This window comes from Anguilla anguilla, chromosome 3 (assembly GCF_013347855.1).
Source record: "Anguilla anguilla isolate fAngAng1 chromosome 3, fAngAng1.pri, whole genome shotgun sequence".
NCBI lineage: Eukaryota > Metazoa > Chordata > Actinopteri > Anguilliformes > Anguillidae > Anguilla > Anguilla anguilla.
Window position 1 is genome coordinate 32,645,906 of NC_049203.1, and position 13,984 is coordinate 32,659,889.

At 38.2% G+C, this 13,984-nt stretch overlaps 1 protein-coding gene and 1 long non-coding RNA gene across 4 annotated transcripts in view; one reads left to right on the forward strand and one right to left on the reverse strand.

The window, feature by feature from the left end:
* Positions 1 to 13,984, forward strand: part of metap1d (methionyl aminopeptidase type 1D (mitochondrial)) — an 80,312-nt gene that overhangs the window by 55,589 nt on the left and 10,739 nt on the right. The gene's annotated exons all lie outside the window — the stretch shown is intronic.
* The window catches only part of LOC118223069, a 69,008-nt gene that overhangs the window by 32,125 nt on the left and 22,899 nt on the right, over positions 1 to 13,984 (reverse strand). For both annotated transcript variants that reach the window (XR_004764391.1, XR_004764390.1), the window contains exon 2: positions 11,685 to 11,748. This is a non-coding gene — a long non-coding RNA (uncharacterized LOC118223069). The remainder of the gene's footprint in view (positions 1 to 11,684; positions 11,749 to 13,984) is intronic.

A 13,984-nucleotide genomic window follows, 5' to 3' on the forward strand; every position in this document is an offset into this window, starting at 1 on the left:
ATGTTATACATCGTTAGAAAGCTTATACACTCACCTACTGAATAAATGAATTGTCAATCAATCCAGACTGTACTAAAAAGGGCGACAACGCCGTAAACTACACGCGTGGTATTATGCACAGCTATTTTGGAACAAAGGTACCCAAGCATCACAAATGCGCGTATATTTCACAAATGGATTGTCCAAAACAATATATGACCACTCAATCTCAAAAGGGACATCTCTACGCGTAAAACCAATGGTAAGGTTATGTATTTATTCAATATTTAGTCCCAGATATTGACTGTAGAATGACATGGTATCGTTTTTTAAAACTTTGTCTCGTTTACTCGTTATTCAGTGAGCAGCGTTTTTACTGTTGTATTGGCATATCTTGTCAGGTTTATCTTGTTACTATGACTGAATATGATTTTTGAGTGGCATTTTTATTTTATTTTTATTTTTTATTTTTCACCTTTATGGGTGAAAGCAGGGTCCCCCAAAGGTTTGGTGGGGCATCACGGGAGCCTGGGTGATTCCTGTCTTCCCAGGGGTCGGGCGGGGCTTCACAGAAGCCTGGGTGTAGCCGGGTCCCCTAAAGATCAGGCAGGGAGTCACGGGAGCCTGGGTGTAGCAGAGTCCCCCAAAGATCGGGCAGGGAGTCACGGGAGCCTGGGTGTAGCTGGGTCCCCCTAAGGTCGGGCGGGGAGTTGAGGTAGCCTGGGTGTAGCAAGGTCCCCCAAAGGTCAGGCAGGGAGTCATGGGGGCCTGGGTGAAGCTGGGTGAAGGAGCCTATATGCTCTGAGGGAATAAAATCACGAAAAAATGGAATTTCCGATGCCTGCGTACTGTTCCCCTGGTAAGAGCACAGAGATGGCTGTTGTCGTAGTTCTGCAGCATAAATTGATTGTACTTCCCTTGCTCCCCCACCTTTTGTTAGGCTACGAAAGGCATTGGCTCACAATTTGGTCCACAAAGTCTCGGTTCCACTAGGGGTTGCATACTCATCTCATTTTATGATTGTGGAGACCTTGGAGAATTATTTATTGACAGGATTGTGCATACGTGACATTGCCAATCTGATGCAGTGGGTAAAAGGACAGTTCATTGCTGAATTCCAGAATACTGGATCAGCTAAGTTTGCAATGTGCATCTGAGGATCACTGATGATGTGTCCAAATTTGAGCAGCAGAAGATGCAGGCAGTTCTGAATTGACTGATTGCAAAGCCCCACCTGGCTTGGTCACTGCTGCTTTGTTGGACAAATAATGTGTTGAATCTTTAGGCAACATGGTGATAATCATGCACCACAGATAGATAATTGATTTTTGGAATAAGTGGACTGATTCATATATCTCTTACACCATTTCTACTGCTTTAGCCAATCAAACTGATAGACGGGACTTACAGTAACAGCCAATGCTATTTTGAGCCGTATGGAAGATTTGTTTGAAATACTTCAAAATGTAGAAGAAAGTTTTGTCTTGTCAGCTAACTTTGTCATTACAGTTGATATCTCAGGACGTAATTTAATTAGCATTGGAGTTATTGAAATTTTGTGTGACTTCAAATAAGCTGAATCAACTGAAAATATTGTCATGAGGAAGCTAGCTGGTGAGAGGCACAATTAGATAATTGCTGACAGGGGATCTAGCCCACGCCAACTTCCACAAGAAGCATAAATCTAACTTGATTAGGTAACTTCATGTTCTCCATGTGATAACAATGCTGTGCAATGCAGCTAAATATCGTTGTCAAGGCACAAAATAGTATTTTATCTTGATCTTCCTGGAATATACCAAAAACACTGCCCTGTATGTACTATACAAACATAAATGCTGACAACTAATGTGGGCTAGCTAGCTATCTACGCTGTTTACCTACTTTGAACAGGGGCTTTTGGGCTTGGGCTAACTGAGTGGCTGCTGTTATAGTCGTCTTTGTGCCTGAGGTGAAGGCGTAGCCAGGGCCAGATTTTGAACGCCATGGGCCCCTGGGCTACACTCAATGTAGAGGCACCTCCACCGCACCCACATGCCATTTCAAATAATACGCAACTGGCATAGTCAGTGCTACACACATATCATTACCAACTGAGGCACAAAATTAAAAGGAACAAAAAAATAAGAGCACATGCACATCTGAAAGAACCATAGAAGTCCAGTGCACAGCATGTTATGTTCAAACACTTAAAAGAAATCTCCTCCCTGACAATTTGATTGATTTGCACCAGACATTACATTCTACTTCATAGAAGACATCCAAACTACAATTAGCGAGCCAGAGCCCCTTACTTCCCGTTTGCCAAACTATGCAGCAAAGACTGCGACAAAGACAAACTATGTCAGCAAAGACACTTTCGTTACTAAAAACACAGGCTAACAAATGGTAGTGCCAATGACTGTTTCTTTGCCATGACTTATTGCTGTCTGGGCTCTCATGAAATTATTATTTGGGAATTTGAATATCCTTCAAGCATGATATGAAATGAATTGTTTGCTATTCATAAATGTTCATTTATGGTTATTGGAAACGGAAGGCAATTAATTCAGCCTATTATTCGGTGTTTTACAATGAAAAATAAATGGAATGAAATTCCAAGAAGAAAGTATACCTGAAGTATACCTGCTTTTTTCTATGTTTGAATAGTTCTAACCTCAGTTATTGTAATGCTTTCAAAAGTTTGTTTTAAGATCTAGGAAATGTTTCAGTGCTTAAAATTAAACATTACATTGTTTACTTCTACTTCAAGTGTTTTTATTATGTGTGTGTGCTCAAAAACTATACCAGGCCAATGTTGGTTCAATTAGTTATTTGGTAAAACCACTATAATGAATTCTGAAATATGATAATATTATTTTGCTGGGTATGACTGTAGTTCATCAATAAACTGTGTGAAAGAGATGAAAGCATTTTGTTTAAATTTTAAGTGATTTTCATTTCACTACATGAATGTTTAATGAAAGGTTGTGCAAAATTTCCCACTATAAAAGTTCACCCAAACCGTCTGGGCGTGGTAATGAGAACTGTCAGTTAGCTATGATTGACAGACCGTGCCTCGTTACCATCGCTACCCCCATGATAAGCGCTCTTTTGGGGAGACTTTTCACAAGTTAGCTAGCTTAGTAGTATATCAAGTATCGATAGATAGCTAAGGTAAGGACGTTGACTTATATCCAATTATAATTTTTGCTATCTAGCTAGCCAAGTTAAGATGAAAGCACAACTATAACGTCCTCATAAAAGCAAACTAGCTAGCTAACGTTATCGATAACATTGCCTTATGAAAGCAAACTACCTAGCTAGCTAACGTTTGCTAGCTAGCTAGCTAGCTAAATGAATATAACCAGAAATAATCTAATAGTCCTTAAAAGGCACTCTAATTTAAGTGAACCTAACGTTAGTCAAATATTTGCATTGTCTTGCCCGTAAGCCAGCGGCGCAACCTATGGGTCTCGAGTTATCCTTGGGTTTACGGGGCGTGGAAAGGGGAGTGGTTACTGTGTTCGTGACGCATCAAGTTGACAACTTTCTCAACCGGTTGAAAATAGGAAGATAAATTTAAAACGCATATTTCTCCAAAAATACAGAACGGACATATTTAATACTTCACTCATTGTGTTTCTTCAATGCCTCTTGTGCAAATAGCACATAAAACCGAGAAAGTGTGAAAATCACCATGGTAAAAGAGCCATCCTGGGAAAAGCTCAACACTGATATCCATGGTACTACAATTATAATATCTTCAGTGTTATACATTACAGACAAACTACATCTATTAATATTTAACTTTTTTATTAACAGTGCCACGAAAAAACATTTGCCTCATCCTGATTTCCTGTATTGCATATTTGTTTGACTGAATGGTTTCAGATCTTTAAACAAAAATGTAATATTATACAAAGGGAACCTGAGTAATAAAAAATATATTTAAAATTTTTTTTTATCTATTTAATGAAAAAAGTTATCAAAAACCCATATCACCCATGTGAAAAAGTAATTACCCCCATAAACGTAATAAGTGGTTGTACTACCTTTAGCAGCAATAACTGCAACCAAATGACTCCAAAATGACTCCTATTTATATCAGTCTTTCACATCACTGTGGGGGATTTTTAGACAAATTCAAATTCAGACAAATTGAGTAGGAACTCTTCATTTCAGGTTCTACCACAGCATCTCTATTGGGTTCAAAACAAATTGAGAAATTAAGGGAAATTACTTTTCCTCATGGGTGGTATAAGTGTTTGATAACTTTTTATTAAATAAATGAAATAAAACATTTTTAAAATGTGTTCTGTGTTTACTCAGTTTCCCTTTGTCTAATATTACATTTTGTCAAAAGATCTGAAATAATTCATGACAAATATGTAATAAAGGAATCAGAAAGTGGACAGTAATTTTTTAACAGCGTTGTTTGGGAAATGCACGTAAATTCTTTAAAAAATACAGACGGTTGCACCAAATGATTCTTCTAGGATGGTTCATTTTTTAATCTTGTTTTAAAATTTAATTATTATTGTTTTAAAACGCTACAATTATTTTATTGGATCAAACCACATAATTGTATAGGTAACATTGTGATGACCTTAAAAGTCATTATCTCTCATTGACCCATATATATATATATATATATAGACATGGTTTATAGGATTGCAACTTTAATTAATTTTTAAGACATATCAGTCTGAGTAAAACAAAATTTTAATGGTGTTGATCGGTAGACAGTATCCAATGCATGCAGGCATTGCAAAGATGCATGCATGTACAGTGAGCACCATAATTCATTCCGATAGAGATGAAAATACCCTCAAATTAAAGCTGACAGTCTGCACTTCAACCTCATTGTCATTGTCCTTTCAAACTCAAAGTGCTAGAATACAGAACCAAAATAACAAAAAATGTGTCACTGTCCAATGAATTATGGTGCTCACTGTATATAACCGCCATAATCCAGTACAGACACAAAAGTGGCAGCAAGTCTCCTTTTAGCCTTGAAGGAAAAGCAAGACTTGTTTCTAAAATAGAAACCCAATTTCAACTTCAGTTTTTTCACCAGTTGCTGAATGTGAGGCTTAAGAGAGAGTCATCAGTTACGATTCCTAGATATTTGTACAGAGATACAGACTCAATCTCATTGCCCTGAATAGTGGTGATAGATGGAACATTCAGTGGCTTTTTCTTTGCATTACAAAACATCATGAGTTTTGTTTCTTCAGCATCCAAAACAAGTTTTAAATCACAAAGGGTGAGTTGTACAGTATTAAAAACAAGTTGTAGCTGACAAAGAGCCTGGATTACTGTAGAAGCAGAGCAGTATCATCGGCATAAAAGTGGAAATTTGCATTTGAAACATTTCAATCAAGCCTGTTGATTTATATAGTGAATAGTAATGGTCCCAGGACCGATCCCTGGGGCATACCATTGGAGACACTAAGGGAGCTAGAAGTGATACCTTCAGCCTTCACACACTGAGATCTGCCTGATAATTTTCAAACCAACAGACAGTTTGCTCTGACAGTCCTACACTGATAAGTCTTTGCTTCAATATTGCATGATCCACAGTATCAAAAGCCTTAGATAAGTCAATGAAAAAGGCTGCACAGTGATGCTTGTTATCTAAAGATTCAATTATATCATTAACTACTTTTAAGACTGCTGTAGTTGAGCTGTGTTTTTCCCTAAAACCTGATTGAAAATCAGATAAAATGTTGTTTGAAAATAAAAACTCCTTCAACTGTTCACTCACAAGGGATTCCAGAACCTTAACCAGAATTTGGAGATGGGCCTATAATTGTTTAATACTGTAGGGTCTCCCCCTTTTAACAGAGGAAGAACAAAGGCAGATTTCCATATAAGAGGAATTTCGTTAGAGTCTAGGGAGAGTTTAAAAAGATGTGTCAAAGGTGGTGCGATAAAGTCAGCCGCTAGCTTTAAAAAGTAAGGCTCCAGGTTATCGGGACCTGCCGATTTTCTAGTGTCTAAACGTTTGAGGGCTTTGTGCACCTCTGAGACTGTAACCGGATTAAAACTGAAGGATTGACTTATGGTAACATGACCGTCAGAACAACCATTAGAGGAATTCTCATGAGTATTGTTGTGAAAATCGTACAAGGAACCAGAGGCAATGAAATGCTCATTAAAACAACCAAGCATTTTGTATCTATCAGAGATATTATGAGAGTCCTTAACAATGCATGGAGGAAGCTCTATACCATTTTTATTTCCAGCTAAGGATTTAATAGTCTTCCAAAATTTCAAGGGATTGTTTAAATTGTTTGAGGTTTCGGTGAGAAAATGATCAGCTTTGGCTTTTTAAATTGCAACTGTGCATGCATTGCGCATTTGCCTGAAAAACAGCCAGTCTGAATCAAGATGTGATCTCCTGGCTTTAGCCCGTGCCACATTGCGCTCATGAAGTAAATTAGATAGATCGGGAGTGAACCATACATTGTTTCAGCCAATACTTTACTCTGTAAAGCATGCTTGTCAACAATTTCAGTAAAACCATCATAAAAGAATTTCCAGGCATTTTCAACATCAGCAATAAGGTTAATTTTCTCCCAGTCAAAGTAAAACAGATAATAAAAAATCCCTTGTTTCACAAAATGTTTCATGTCATGCTTTATGATGATGCATGGCTTGGTTTTGGGAATTATTGTATTTCTAACTGTGGCAACGACACAGTGGTCGCTAATGTAATTTGCAAATACAGAAATAGCTGTGTATTTATGAGGAACACTGTCAGGATTAGATCAATTAGAGATGACTTTTCGGGACATTTCAAATTAGGTCTAGTGGGACTGTCAACAATCTGAAAGAGATTTAGCGAGTCACAATAAGCTTTAAAATCATCAGATGCTGGTTGTTCCAATTAAGATCTCCAATAATGACAATTTTGTTAAAATTTAATCCTGATAGAAGCTGCATTTAAGAAGGTAGTGCACCACTGACAGCTGAAGGTGTCCTATAGCAACCGACAACAGTAATGTCAAGAGTTTTAGAAACCTCAAGATCAAGAGCTAAAAATTCAAATTGCTTACTCACTGATTTAGAGAGAAGCACATTCACGTGAAACTTGCTTTTAATAAAAATTGCAATACCCCCACCCCTCTTGGGTCGGTCAGTCCTATATATATTATAACCATCAATGCTGATATTCTTATCCAGAACAGAATTGCTTAGCCATGTTTCAGATAAAACGATTACATCAGCATCAGTTGTGTGTGCCCAAATACAAATCATATCCATTTTAGCAATCAAACTGCGTACATTCAAATGGATGAAACCAAGACCAGACCTTGATTTCAAATCGGCAGGAGTGTTAAAACTTATAGCAGAATCTGGGCCTGGACTGGGTTGCACATTCCCTGACATCAGAAGCAACAGAACAATTAAACATCTTTGCATAAGTGGTTTAGTGGGGGATTCTTTCTTGATATTAACTTCTATTACAAAATCGCAAAGACAGTTTATAGAAATGGTAAAATTGTCTTGTAGAACCATCACGCTGATCAGACAGACCAAGTCCACAGAGCCAGAGGAGAAGAACAGAGGCAGGGACAACGATTTTACGTCCGGCGCGTAGCCAAATGCAACGTTCCCCGGGATGTTGCGTCCAGTTTTGAGAGCACTGCACGGGAGTTGACGATCCCGTGAGAGCTTCCACCAATGCCGCACAAAGTTAGTGCCGCAGTACAGCAAAGAGCAGCGACATTGCACGTTTCATGCCCGTGAATCGGGGTAAACCAAAAAGAGCACCGAAGGTTTAGGCTACCAAGTTTAGCCTCGTCAGTACACAGTCGAGCACAGGTTAGCCCAAACCGCTAGCCCAGGCAGTTAGCCAGCTGGATAGCCCAAACAGCTAGCCCCAGACAGTTAATAGCTAATCCCAACCGACTGGCTAGTAGGCAGTGAGAGCAGGGGGCTTGCTGGAGGGAGCCGCAGCTTGGCGAAGATCCGGAACGTTTAATCGGGCTCGCAATGGGCAGCTGACTGGTCAAGCATAAGCGATGAAGTCAGCTGCGACACACCAGCGATGAGGAGGCTTCGGAGGCTGGGTAGATCCAAGGCGAGGAGGGCTGATAGCAGGCCGTAGCGCTATTCACCAATAACCACGAACACAAACATGCATGGGCGGCCACAGCAGCTTTCGTGCAGGGCAGAACGGCATACACAAACAGTCGACATTCACCGGTCACCAGCAGCATCAAAGTGTGGTGCCGTTTTATCGCAATACTTTCATGAAGGACTGCACATTACTTAGGAGAGAAAATCGTGGATGCATAAGTAGTTTTAAAATGTAATCACATAAAAGACTGACGAGTTGCCACACACAGAGACTGACATGCTGCCATCTTAGAGGAATATGTCTTACATACATTTTATTTTTATTTTTATGCATTTATTATGAAAATTTTGTTAATTAACTAGACTTGGTTAATTTGCTTGCTACATTATTAATCCATAGGGCACATCACTCCAAATAAGACACAACAATTGGGATCAACAGTTAAAAAACAGTTTTGAGTCCAACCTGAAAACCTGCTTTAATCTGATTGTTTTGGATGGGTTTAACCATATTTACTTTGGCCCACTTCAGAGAAATATCAGTGCTTCTCAACTTCAGAACCTGCAGACCACAGTGTCTGCAATTATTTTCTCTAACCATGCACTACATCACCAGATTTCACTAATGAACTTGCTTTCAAACAGTGGCGGTGGCTGAGCTGAAAATAGATGGGGCAGAAACCTTCCCTTTATACTGATCCTTAGTCTCAACCTGTTTTCATTCATTTTCATTGATTAACAAGTGTGTATAATAATCAATTTGCAGGTATACACATAGCTTCTTTCTATTTACATCATGTTAGGGAGATTAAATGATAAATTCAATTTAGGAAAACAAGGAATGAGAAAAGATACCCACTCTGTTAAATACCGCAGTTGCTTTCAATACAGCCTTCAACAAAGGCTGCAAAACCTGTTCTTCAAGATCTTTATCACCAATATTCTCAGAGTGTGATTGCAGAGAACGAAGAGTAGCCTACATGTTCTGCACTGTTCATAAGCAACTGACTCTCGCTTGTGGTTAACTTCATTATTACCTTTGAATGTATTTGTGAATCATTATGCAGTTAGTTCCATTGTTGCTGTGGTTATGAAAGGACACTTAAGGATAAAATATTTACATTGTTGCATGGTTGTTAAGATAAGACGCTTGATGTTAATGTCTCTGCTTTCTTACTTTGCCTTGAGAGATATATGGCTGTAAGTGTAACGATGAAATTGATAGTTAATAAGAAAAAATGAAAAAAGAAACAAACAAGTGTGTAACAAACTTTGTTTCTGTTATTTATCTGCAGTTTTACGAGAAAGTATCAGGGCAGTGAAGTACCTACCTGAACTTGATTTTGCAGTTCATTGGAGCAGTTTACTATCTGTTAACTCATACAATGATTGTGTGATGAGAGCAGAATAATACATGTACCAACAATTTTAAATTATGTTGATAAAAGTTTCCAAGGCAAATATAAAGAATTTTATTACTCATCTAATAGCCTAATTTAGGAGAACTGGCTATATCTGATGGTACTGAGTATTTTGTTAATTGTTCATTGCATTGTTAATCAAGGGTCATGATAGGAAACTGGTTGAGACCAATAATCAGTTTAAGGGGAGGTTTCTTTAATTATAGACTTGGAAAACGGTATGGATATGTAGCAAACATGGGTCTGAGAAAAACAATATTTGTATGGGGTTGATCAGGGGTGAGCAAGGAGGGACACATCTGTTTGTGGATTTAATGCCAGCTTCTGCTTTTACTCATTTCATTAGCCCAGGCATTTATTTCAGAAATCATATTTTAACTGCATTTCTTGACAACGCAACAGTTGAAGATCATTCCTGTTTCCCAAATTAAAAATTGTATTACGGGTGAATCTACAGTTAAACCAACATTAATGTATTCAGGTAATGAGCTGATGTTTCCAGTATAATTGGTGACACAAAACCTGTGTACACACCAGCCTTGCAAGAATGGATTTGACCACCCCTGGTGTTTGGGTCTGATTGTCTGCTTGGACCCCATGTATCACTGCTTGCAGCTATATTTAGGGGTCAAAGCATGAACTGCTGGAACCCTATTGTTTTTGTTCTGATTTTAATTATTAATAAGTGTCCACAATGTTGCAAACTAAGACTCCCTGTCCTCAGAATTCACAGATGAAATTCAGCATAACTGCCTAGGAATTGGTAGTTCACCTGCATTTATTTCAATCAGGGGAACTGAATTCGATACAGCATGCATGCTGTCTAGCTACGTGAACCAACTTCACTAACAAAGTTGTAAAAAAAAAAAGACTCTCGACCTCATCAGCATTCACTGATTATAAAACACAGAATAATTTGTTATACATAAGGATTATAACAATGTAATATTACATTACATTTTATTTGGCAGCAGCTTTATTTGAAACAATGCATAATTACTGCATACCGAAGGATGTTGGACCAACAGAACACAGGTCAGATTTAGGTAGCTATAATTCGCATAAAGTACCAGTTATCCATAGCCACGAACATATAGTATGTTCTCAAAATCAAAGAAAACTCAAAAGGCACTCTTTTTTAACAATTAAAATGCCTTTATTGTTGTGGCATGGTCATATTAAACCATGCCACAATAATATGACCATGTTTAATATGGCCATTCCACAACAATAAAGGCATTTTAATTGTTAAAAAAAAGTGGGTGCCTTGGAGTTTTCTTTGATTTTGATGTCTATACGTATCCCATCCAAAGAGCACCTCAAACAAACTCAATTTGAGTCCAGGAACTGCTTCTACCCAAACATTTTTTGATACATATTATAGTCACGGAATGGGTAGGTAGGACCCAAACGCAGAGTGGGGGAAAAAACTCAGGAGACGTCAAAAGGAAAATTCAAACGAAGAGTTTACTTTCATACAAGTAACAAAACCAGGAAACCAAAAACGAGGCCACGCAGGGCAAGTCTGAAAAATACAAAAACTTCAGAACAAAAAGCAGAACTTCAAATAAACCAAAAACATGCAGAGCCAAACTCGGGCAGGGCAGAACAGCAAGCAGAAACATACAGATACTCTGGCAGAAACACACAATCAGAAACACAAGGAACCAGCCCCTGAGTCAGGGAAACAAAGGACTTAAATAAACCAGACACAGGTGAACTCAATACATAATCAAACAAGAGAGGGGTGGGATAACGAGACATGAACAGAAACAATGATTGAATAATAAAAAACAATAATACAATTAACACAGGGGAAACCAATGAGGGAACAAACAGGAATACAAAACTGAAGTGCTGCCATCTGGCGGCACAAAAAGGAGAAACAGAAACACCGAACAATGACAATTATGTTCTATTTGAAAAAGTAATTCACTTTACAAGTGTATTAGCTAGCAATAATGTACCTATGGCTGGCTAATGTTACTTATTCCACATGATTTTGTTTACATCCCAGTTCTAACTAAATGTTCAGAATAACTAAATACCGAATGAGGAAACACACAAAATAGCTGCACTACAGAGTACCATACAATGTTCTTACACGTTAAGGGGTGCACTCATCGTGATCACACTGCTTAATTACTGTTATCATTTTTATGGAATCATTCATTTTGCTAAAAATGTGATTTTCAATATCTCTGACCACCTCACCTCTTCGCTTGACATTTTGCTTGTAGCACTCGAGGGTGCATCCTCAACGGATGTGTGGATAGGGCTGAGCATGGAAGAGGAGAGAAATACAGAGTTTAGATGGACTGCAAAAAACCTGCATTGTGTACCTTTAACAAAACCAGCGTTTCAGGGTCGTTTAAACAGTGGTTCTCAAACTCGGTCATGGGGGACACCTGTGTATGCTGGTTTTCATTCCAACCTCAACAGCAATCCCAGAATTTAACAAGCTGTTAATTTTTCTTAATTAGGTGCTTTTCATGTTTTAGAGCTGGGGTCCCCAGTCTTATCCAAAAAGGGCCAGTGTGGGTGCACACACCTGATCCTGATTCTACTAATCAAAGTGCTTGGCAATGACTCTAGTGATTGATTAGTAGAATCAGGTGTGTGCACCCACCCTTTCTGGAACCCCAGCTCTAAAACATGAAAAGCACCTAATTGAGAAAAATTAACAGCTTGTTAAAATTCTGGGACTGCTGTTGTGGTTGGAATGAAAACCAGCATACACAGGGGTCCCCCAGAACCGAGTTTGAGAACCACTGGTTTAAATGACTAAATCAGGGGTCCTCAATCTTATCCAGAAAGGGCCGGTGTGGGTGCAGGCTTTTGTTCCAACCAAGCAGTTACACACCTGATTCTATTAATCAACCACTAGAGTCTTTGCAAAGGATCTTGATTAGTAGAATCAGGTGTGTAACTGCTTGGTTGGAACAAAAGTCTACCCCACACTGGCCCTTTCTGGATAAGATTGAGGACCTCTGGACTAAATCTATGTGCTACAGATCTATGAATACTATGAATATTCTTCGAGTGTCAAGGTAGAGACCGGAGACTACATTCACAAAAAAATAACCTACATCCTTTAGATATGATTACACACCAAAATGAAATTTCTGTGACATACCATTCATTAGTGATCTGTCCAAAAGTACAGAGAATGAAATGTTAATTTCAAACCCTCTACCAGAGCATATGGCCAGCGGCTGTGGCATCGAATAAATCTTGGTAGCATCCTTGTTGTTTGGTCTAACTAAATTTACCTTGACAAAATGGCAGACCAAAAGAAAATTGGGTTCTGTGATTGGATGACTCCTAATGCAATGCTCTTCGGGACTGGTAGTTTAAGTATCTTCTAAATTTGTTATGTACACAGTCTTGTACCTTTGCCTTTTTTCAACAAACCACATTTTTTTCAAAGCTATTGATAATTTTTTGAGGTGGTGATTCAACCAGAACAGTTTCATAACCTTTCAAGGTTGGGAAATGCCCAAACGGTGCTTCACATTAAACTGTCAAGGTTAAAAATGAATGGAGTTTTCGCTTCCGGAAACTAAGCCCCTCAAAATAATCATGCCGATGTTTCAAATCTGTGGACACAGTTTTATAAAAAAACAATTGGCACACAAGCACACAAACACATACACACATCAGGCAGACAGCTGCTCACCCCTCAATCAACTTTGTGATAATGTTAAGGGGCTTTGCTTACATGAAAAACTCTGAGAGTAATATTAATTAACTCTGAGAGTAATATATTCCCTCAATATATTCTGGGCCCTCTAGCAGCCGGGTCCCTTGGGCAAAAGCCCAGGAAGGCACGTACATAAATCCACCCCAGGGCATAGCCTACCTTCCAAATGGCTGGCCTCTAGAAATAGCCTTCTCACTTTCAGCTATGCCATCAAGTCACACACTTGCCCGGATGAGACTTCAACTAAAAAAGAAATCAGGCTATCTAATGATCAGTATTCTGAGCGCAGTTGCTTTGGCCAGAATGTGTGAGCCTCCAATAATCTTGTCTGATCTCTGCACTCTGGTGTTGACTGAATGATGACGACACCATGAAATAAAAGTGTCATTATGAAATGAAAAGTGTTCGACATGAAATGAGAAAGGGAAAAAAGTGCTACTTGGAAATATGCCATTTAAAAAGCCATTTTGCAATAAAACCGAAACTGAAATGAAATGAAATGTAACAATGCTATGGTGGAAACTCATATGATTAAATAATATATATTAATAATGAGTTGAGTATCACTGAATTATTGAATAATTAATAATGTATTGATTAATTATATATGCATATATATATATATATATATATATATATAGCTGAATTCATTCATATCATTATTTATTTCATAAGGGCATATTTATTATTTCATTTAGACTAAATAAATCGTTTTATTTATTATTTCATTTGGATACCATACAGAATAACTTTCTAACATAATTAATTTACAAAAAAAAACGTGCTTCCATAGAAAACAATGTGTTTTGCC